A 9,280-nucleotide genomic window follows, 5' to 3' on the forward strand; every position below is an offset into this window, starting at 1 on the left:
GCTGCTCTGGGTTTGTGTATGTGTGGTGGCTGTAGGTGGACGAGCAGGGTGGGGCAAATGATGGAGGGAAGGAGCGAAGTAAGAAAGGCCAGATAAGGAGACGGGGAAATGAAAGAAATGGCCACCAGACGCAGAAGAGGGAAAAGCAAACATGGCGAAAAAACTAAAGAAAAGACAAGAATGCAGCAGAGGAGCAGAGCAGAGAGAAAGGGAGACGGTTTCAGAGGAGGGAGAGGAAAAGAAGATGGGAGTGGAAAAAAAAAGAAGAGCAGGGGAGGGTGGAGGGTTATAGAAAGGCAAGGAGGCACTCAGGGGAAGACAGAGGAAAAGGGTTGAAAAGGTGGGAGTAGAGGAGAAGTGTGGAAAGGAGAGGGTGAAGTCAGGGGGGAATAGCTCCTGTTGCCCAGCCACGCTGCTGCCGCTGCTGCAGGTCAGAGATGAATTCCTCCTGCTTTGCTTTCTGGATGCACACACTTCTGTTTCTAACCCCTCTATGTTTCTTTCAGGAGGATTGTCCTCCATTCCTGTATGGATAAAGGGGATTGGAGGGGTAAAGAAAAAGGAAAAATACAACATGTAAGTGTGTGTATATTTATTTGAAGATGGATTGTCAGTGTTTAAATCACATCAGGGAGAAAGAGAGAACTGAGGGAGGGAGAAGGAAAGACAGAAAGAAAAGGTCATTGTGGTGGTAGTGACCAGAGGGGGTATTTCGTGCAGGGAAATTGCAGTGCATTGCTTTTGTGACAGAGGAAATGTAAACTGGCCGTTTGGGTGCGTGACCTCTCACAGAGAAATAAAGGCAACTAAATGGACACAAAACACCCCCTGGGAAGGTTCTCAGTTTCTATAATGTAATCAAAAGTGGTTCTGCTACCGACTGATTGTTCTTTTATGTGTCCGCGAGTCTGTCATTGCAGAACATTTCAGAATATGATGATGGTGGAGCTTGTGCCGAGGTTTCAAAGTCACGGGAGTCACTTAGAAAATGGTGCAAGAAGATGGTTTGAGCAGAAATGACACAAATGTTTCCTTGTTTTTTTTTTTCTTGAAAACTGAAAATAGTCAAATTAATGACATTTAAGCTCAGTTTAAAACAACAAAACTAAAACATATCACATTCAAAACTCAAATAATATAGCCTTTATGTTGATTGATTTATTTATCACCCAGTTAAAATTGTAATAAATCAAATTTTTTCATTTAATTGTGTTACATTAGTTAGAATAATGTGATGCTGCTGATAATGTAAATCTGCTCAGTAGAGGATCAGGAGCTTGTGGAAACAGTATAAGAGCTGCCACCTCCTGGTTTCTTGGAATATTGCACCTGAGCTGCTAAAATCAGGAAATAAAAGTGGCCAATGCATGATGTGGTTGTTTTTCAGAAAGCTGCTGTAGAAACACAGACAGAAACATAAAGTCAGCATTAATGTCCCTGAAATGAGGGAAGATGTGATTAATTGCACAGGATTACATTAAGAAACGGTGAAAATGAAATGTTCTTAAAACATTTAATATGTTCTGTCAAGAAAATGTGTATTCCTTTCTGTTAGTACCAATGATAATCATCACAAAGGGATTCAGGCATCTTATAACAAATAAATGTATGGATAAATATGACATAAACAGTAAATGAAAAAAATAAAATTCTCCTGCATGTCCAACATGAGCTGCACTGACTGATGTGACGGTAACATTCTCCTGTGCAGCAGCCCATTAACGCAGAACTAAACACTCGCTACATCAAAAGCTTAACAGTTGACTGGGCCCAGTCACACCTTATCAGTGCTGCGACATTTAAACACGGCCGCGGACATCACATCTGCACCATGCAAAACTAAATGTGATTTAATACCACTTAAACATCTGATGCAACACACATGCTTGTACTTCCATTTACAGCCATATAAACACAGCACACATGCATGTGGCTTTCTTCACGTTCATTAACCTACATGTGGTTTTGAAAAGCCTGATTTTTTCATATTTTAGTGGGAATATGAATCCACACACACACACACGCACGCACACATACATGAAGAATTTAATATAATTGCATGGAAAGTTTAGCATGATGCAAACGTGTCCATGTTGAGGTAAAAGTGTCTGACTCTTTTCCATTACTGTTGATTAGTTAACCTTTAAGAGACCAGACACTGGTGTTTAATAGGTCGCATGTTTCCGTCTCATTCCTCTGTCAGGAAATCAATAGAGTGATAGAACAGAGAAGACCGGGTTCAAAAATAATCCTCCTCTCTTCTTTGATTATGTGGTTGTATTAGAGTGCTTTTTGCAGATTTAAAAAACAGTCCGTTTATATTTTGGGAGATCTGACACATCAGATTTGGCATGAAATAATGGGATGAGGTTAAAGTTTTCACTTTCAGCTGAAAGCATAATGAAGCAAAGGCATTTCAGCCTGATAATTGTCCTACTTTTCTAACCAAAACTTGGGAAATGAGCTGTAACATGGGTGTGGACCAGTCAGCACTTCAGTCACAGACATCGATTAAATTCAAATTAATTTGCTGGAGTGCTAAAACCAAACACAAGGAAATATGTCACTGTCCAAAAAGGGTACAGACTGCATTTACTTTCCTCAGAATAAAATAACTAAAATAAATAAACTTGAAGTGAAACAAGAACTTACTGTTGATTGAAAGTGAAGGAAATCAGTGGTGAAATACACACAATGTGAACCCTTTCCACCTGATTTCATTTACTATTTATAGTTTAGTGGGTGGCTGTTTTTTTGCAGGTGTGGAACTTCAGTCACTGTATGCATTTGTTGGTGTTTAATCTCATTGCACGGAAGTAGCAGCCGCTTTAACTACAGTTTTCTTTTCTGCAAGGTTTAAAAACAGGTGTTCGTAGTGGTAAGGAGCTGAACTGTTTAACATAAAGAATATCAAGCAGCTGAACTTAAACATATACGCTGGTGGAAGGATGGGCAGTGCTGGATTCCTCCTGTACTACTGTAGCTCAAATGCGCAATAGGTACTTTTAACTTGCTTAAATAAATATTCCATGTCTTTAAAAGTACATGTTGTGTCTTCTCCCACTGTTTTAAAAAGAAAGAATGCTGCTTCTAGCTAGGTTTTCTGCTATTAACCTTTACCCTTTGTTTTATGAATTCAGCTTTTTTGCTTGTTTTTTCACTGATGCCGTCTTCGATGGATTTTGGGATACACATTTTCAGATGAGATAAGAAAAGACACGAAAAAAGGTTCTTAATCCTGAAGGAAATTCTTGTGCCAGATACTGTTCTTACAAAAGTAAATGACATAACGTAAGAAATGCAGTGCCTTAAAAGTAGTAAAACTAGTAAAAGCAATAAGATAGCAGTACAATAAATTACTGAAATAAAATAAGTCAGCTAAAATAAGATTGGAATAGAACAGTATAATGTAATACTGGCAATTATACTGAGTTAATAAGTAATATCACACATGATAATGAAATATTGCATATTATATTAACATTGTTGTTCCTGAAAGTGAAATTTTGCACTTGATCAAAATGTTGCACATGAAAATGAAATAATGAAATACAATTAGAAAGAAAGGAAATTACATTATTGAATTAGGAGGTTGAAATATTTGGGTCCATCATTGTCAGTAGTGACAGGCGTTACTGCTAAGTAATTCTGGTTGAGATGACAAAATAATTGTCATTTTTACTCCAGATTGGAGGAAACTGATTACCCAAACTTACGTAGCACAGTGCATTTTCTAATAAACATTGTATTGTATTACATGTGTTTGATATCAACAAATAAAAATAATGTAGACTTAACTGTGATTTTCATTTTTTACTTTAAAAAAAGATGTTCTTTTGCCTTTGACAAGGGAGGGGGGACACTCTACTGCCCTCTATTGGCTGTTCCATCTGCTCCTTCTTGAAAAATAGTAAAGTAACTACAAGAACTACTAGAACTACTGCGATAACAATACAAGCCCTGAGACAATGACTTCATACGAACCCAAAGTGGAGACAGTGCGGTGGAAGGAGGACTCGTGTTTTGGTGTTGAATTGATTTTCTCTTCAAATGGAATTATGTGCCTGCTCCTCTTTCCCATCCAGAGCGTTACTATTTCATTTGTTCAGGATCAGTTCACTGGGACACTCTGACGTGTCCCACAGATACCTGACAAATACAGCAGGGATGACACACACACACACACACACACACACACACACACACACACACACACACACACACACACACACACAAGAACAAAACACAAAAAACACAAACATATTTTCTCTTGTTGCTTCTTTGTTCTGTTTATGACAAGCAGTGTGTCACTGTGGCTCTTCATCAGTTTGTTCATCAGCAGTAATAAATAAACACCTGGGAGGCAGACAGATAGAACAACATGGGGAGACAGTAAAGGGGAAATCCACCATTTTTACTTATTAAAGTGTGACTGGCTCAATTCAACCTGACATATTTATCTATTTTGACTTTATAGGTGGTGCTAACTGTGCTCTCTCCACCTCTGCTGTAGAGATTCAATAAGACACAAACAAGGAGGTGAACAACACAGTGTGCAATCATTGCAAATGTAGGTGAAGCCATTCGTTGCTAAATGCATTGGGGATCTCCGAGGGGCAACCTGCTAGCTGAGGTTAAGTCACTTTGTAAATTCATCTGCACACACTTTAGCATAGTTTGAGTTGATGTTAAAGAGGTAGCGGCAATGAGGCACATAATTTACTTATTACTTCTTGGAAAAGCTCTTTCTTACAATACGGAAACCTGAGGTTCAACCTGGTTGGTCTTTTTCTTTCGGTTCATTTCGGAAGGTGAAGAACCATCTCTGGATGTCTATCAGAAGCTGTAAATTCATTTGTTGTAAATACACATCTGTTTTTATCCATGAACACATGGTGATTGTCCATGTCTCACCTTTTGACGTAAAAGTTTTCCTTCTCAGTCAGCAGTAAACAAAGTGAGCAAAGGAACACCATCAGTTTACAGAGATTTTCAGTTTTCAGGAAGATTCTGTTGTCCAACTTCCATTTGATTTAACTCATCATTTGTGTATTCTAGCTCAAAAACATAAATCATGATTTAACTGAAATTATTTAAATAGTTTATGGGAAAATCTACCATTTCATCTCCAAAAAATAGCATCGCATGTCCAAACACAGTGGTGCACATGGATGTTTATGCTGGAGATGAGCTGGTAAGCAAACTAAGATGGAGTTTGCTAATGCAGTTGTAAGAATGACTGTTCCAAGCCTCTAATTTCTGTGTTTAACTTCAGTCAGACTTGCAGCCAAATGTTTAATTTGATTATTGTAAAAATTAAATGTGCAGGAAGCTTGTGCTATTCAACATGTAGTTTTCACCCTGTTTTGTTTACCTGAGTCTTTGCTATGGAGGTGGAATATGAAAAGTTAGTCAGGAGTCCCAGTATAGCTGAAATAAACAGGAATTATCCTTTTAGACTGGGTTTATACATCATAAGGAGAACTGAGCAACCTATGAAAACAGTGCTAAGCTGTCTTGTGATTCAAAAAAATTAACTCTTTACTTTTAAGTTGCAAATTATGAATTTTAAAGGGAAATCCTTGCAAGCTGAGATATAGAGTTGGGGTAGGTAAAGTCTAATACAGATGCTTTTAGACATACGAGGACTACAAGTCAGGATTCCTTAGCTTTGATTTTATCAATTCTTTCAAATATGTCTCTTGCAAGTGTGTGGGAGTTCAATGCTAATTTGCTAGCAAACTAAATGTTTATTACAGAAATAACATTTGAGATTTTGTAGCAAAGGGAAAGGGGGGCTTTACAGAGAAAATTAGAGAGGAGATTAGTTTTGGCAGCTTTAAACAGGCCAGTGGAAACTTAAACTGTCTGGTTGACATCTGGTGCCTCTGGTGGGATCGGATCATAATCAATAATGGAAGGAGAAGAGTGCTCCCTCGCTCCCTCTCTGTACACTCCAGCCCTCTGCTCGCTGTCTGGGATTCCATTCAGCATAATGTAAGTGGCAAATAAAATCTGTCTTAATGGTACATGTGTGGGTTTTCTTTTCAAATCAAGTCTGACTTTATCTACAATAAATTCTTTTACAAGATCCTGGCGAGCGATCAAGTCAAAGTACAGTTCAAAGTCAAATATCTTCACCCTTTCTCCATCTAAACGTGCTCTCCCCTTTAGAAATTCCTCACCTTGGAGATCAGAACCTCCCCCTCCTCATGCCTCTTCCCTCCAGTCCTTTCTGTCACCATGTCTGCCTGTTGGTCTTCTCAGACCACCCACAGCAACAGATTACCGAGTGTCTCTGTCTGATTACTTGTTACACATCCTCTCCTCTCCCATTCCAGCCTCCCACCCTCCCTTCATCTCCCCTCTGAACTATTCCAGCACCCCCTGTATCTCCTCCATCCCACTCCATGTATTTCCTCTCAGTGAGACCCCCCGCACCAGTAGCAGATTGCCGTGCTATCATCCTCCCTTCTCGTCTCCAATCCCCTGGTCACTCTTTAGGTTTCAGACTCCATTTGGCTGATCTATAGGCCTCCCCTTTGCAAATGACGGTGAAGTGGTTTGGACAGTTGCAGACGGCTTGTTGGACGGCCAGCTGCCACATTTCCCACTTATTTATTCATCTTACATTGATTAATGGACAGATGGGTCAGGGGTCAACCTCTTATTATAGATGAAGCTTGACCTGAAAACAAATAAATACTGATGTTTTCTTTTTTCTCTGGTTTGATACTCGACTCTTAGGTTCTGATCAAACCATCGATAGTTAACAGGACGGAGGGATCATGTATATCTGCAACAGCTGGCCAAGAATTTAGGTTAAATATTAAATGAAGAGTCATTTGAGAACGGAAAAGTGTGTATACTGATGCTTGGCTTGTCAAATACTGAAAGAAACCACTTTAACAGGATTGTTTTGCTTCCACTCCATATGTTCTGACAGTGTCTTCACTAAGTTAGATTGCACTTTTATTCTTCTGGGGTGCAGAATCAATTCTGACCAACTGTTTTCTGTCGCGTCCTAATTTCTTTTTTGGTCTTGCATATCAACAATGTGTTTTATAATTACATCATTTACATGATGCATTTATAATTCCTGAAATTATTGGATGGAAGGTTTGGAACTCATATGCATAAAAGTATGTGTGTATATGGAGATATTTCACTGTATCTTCTTTTGTATGTGTTAAATGAACAATTTTAAAATCTATTCAAACATGTCTTGGAGGTTTGTAGGTTTAAATATTTCATCCAATGCAAATATCACAAAGTCAGTGAAATGGTGGAAACGGATGATTTTAACAGCAGAAAAAGGGAGAAACTGTTTAAATGTAAAGGGTAAAAGGGTTTAGACAGTGAGTCTTAAGTCGAATAGTAAGTTGTATTTGTGTTTTTTTCTCTTTTTCAGAAATGGCTCCAGATATATGAGCGACATTTTATATCTTTGGCAAGTTTTGGAGTGTAACCCTTTGAGAAGACTCGTATAAAGGAGAATGTGTTGGTCATGACACAACGTATCCTGTACAACGAGTTGATTATGGACATAAGCTGCAGACACAGGACTGTAAACATTTTTATTTGGGCTTATAACGTGCAGCCTGTCAACAGTAAGGGAAAAAATCCACAACCTGTGTGACCTGACGCTCAGCATCTCGCTCCGCTGATTGGCAGTAATGCTATTTAATCAAATGTCAAACAGCACAGGTTTATGATACACAAGCCAACCTTTGAATCGCTGCTTCAAGTGAATGGAATTTGTGTGCGCACGCAAACAAACACACCGGAGCCTAAACACACACACGCCGAATGCTTTTACTAAGCGGTCAGAGCTTTTGAGTCAATAATTTTGATATCAGAAATGGTTTTCTATCCACTCTGTGTGTGTGTGTGTGTGTGTGTGTGTGTGTGTGTGTGAAGGGAGAAGAAAGGGGGAAAAAGTCATCACTTCACGTCTTGTTTATGTGCTTGTCATTTATTCGCTGTCTGCGTTATATATCCCGGGAAGCATTCTCACATTTCAAAAACTCCCTTGCCATTTCAAAAATAATTGGCCAGTTCCTTGTGCTGAGCCGACTCCACATCCAGTAGGTTTTGTTTTTTTTTTTTTCCCACATGCAACCAAGCTGCCAAAGCGCTCACTTTCTTTTGCTGCTGACAATGTGTCAACACGTTGATGTCAGCAACAATAACAATAAAACTGTTGTGTGTGAATGATTGAGATCTCACTTTGGTCTGGTGTCATACAAGATACATTACAATGAGATACAGCTGCGTACACGGTCCACTCACTGAGTCTTATGCAATGCAATATATTGTGTAGAGCTCACAGCAAATACTTACAATGATATTATATTGTTATGATAAATTTTAAGATGGAATTCATAAAGCACCGCCAGTATTCAGGAGGGTTTTCTCTGTAAAATAGTTACAATCAGCATTCAGCTAACCTGCACGAAATGTGTTTCTGTTTGCACCTCTGTGTGTGTGTTTTTGCTTATTACAGTAAAAGTGGCTGCATTTTGACATTTATCCTCATGTTGAATCAAGTCAAATCCACACGCCAAGAACTGCTGAGCTAAGGACAGATTAGAACAAGCTCATTGACTCCACTTTGATTTTCTCCCCAGGCTCATTTCTTTCATTATCTCCTCATTTGTTCCTGTTCCCAACATGGCTCGCTGTACCACACACCAACTTCCAATCTCGGGAGCTGTCATCGAAAAAAAATTAATAAAAAAGAAAAAGGAAATAAAGTCTGTGAAGCCACTGTGGCTTTTTCTTTTCAGTCCTAAAGAAAACTGGCAGGGAAGTAGAATAAATGAAGCAATATAAACTGACTGAATAGGCCATACAGTCATTTTACACACTTTACTATTAGAAATAAACAAGTTTTCATAAACTTTATATCTCAAACAATATCTGTTTTTAGTCATGAAAACTAAAACATGAGTTATTTTTCCATGTTGTTACCTGAGCAATTCTGTGAACTATTTCCAGCTCAAAGGTTTTCATTTATTTAGTGCTCCATATTTTTGTCTCTCGAAAAAGTCCAGAAGGCCAGTCTCTGCTAAACTGTAAATTATGTCTAAATTTGCAGTGCAGTTTTGAGATTCTCTTATGGATATTGTATTGCTACAGTATTTATAATGGTTGCAGGGCCACAAACTGTGTGTATATGGAAAAAAGCTTGGGTGGAAAGACAAATTAGTAGATTCTCACACGGGAAACCACCATTTCTTTTTTTTTTTCTTCTATTATTATCCAAACCTAAAACCTG

At 38.5% G+C, this 9,280-nt stretch overlaps 1 long non-coding RNA gene across 1 annotated transcript; it reads left to right on the forward strand.

Annotated features, from left to right (window-relative positions):
• The first annotated feature begins 348 nt into the window (after window positions 1-348).
• Window positions 349-8,214, forward strand: LOC129349705 (uncharacterized). Its single transcript, XR_008602818.1, has 3 exons — window positions 349-430; window positions 507-576; window positions 7,412-8,214. It is a non-coding gene; the product is annotated as an uncharacterized LOC129349705 (long non-coding RNA).
• The last annotated feature ends 1,066 nt before the right edge of the window (window positions 8,215-9,280 follow it).

Source organism: Amphiprion ocellaris, chromosome 9 (genome assembly GCF_022539595.1).
Source record: "Amphiprion ocellaris isolate individual 3 ecotype Okinawa chromosome 9, ASM2253959v1, whole genome shotgun sequence".
NCBI lineage: Eukaryota > Metazoa > Chordata > Actinopteri > Pomacentridae > Amphiprion > Amphiprion ocellaris.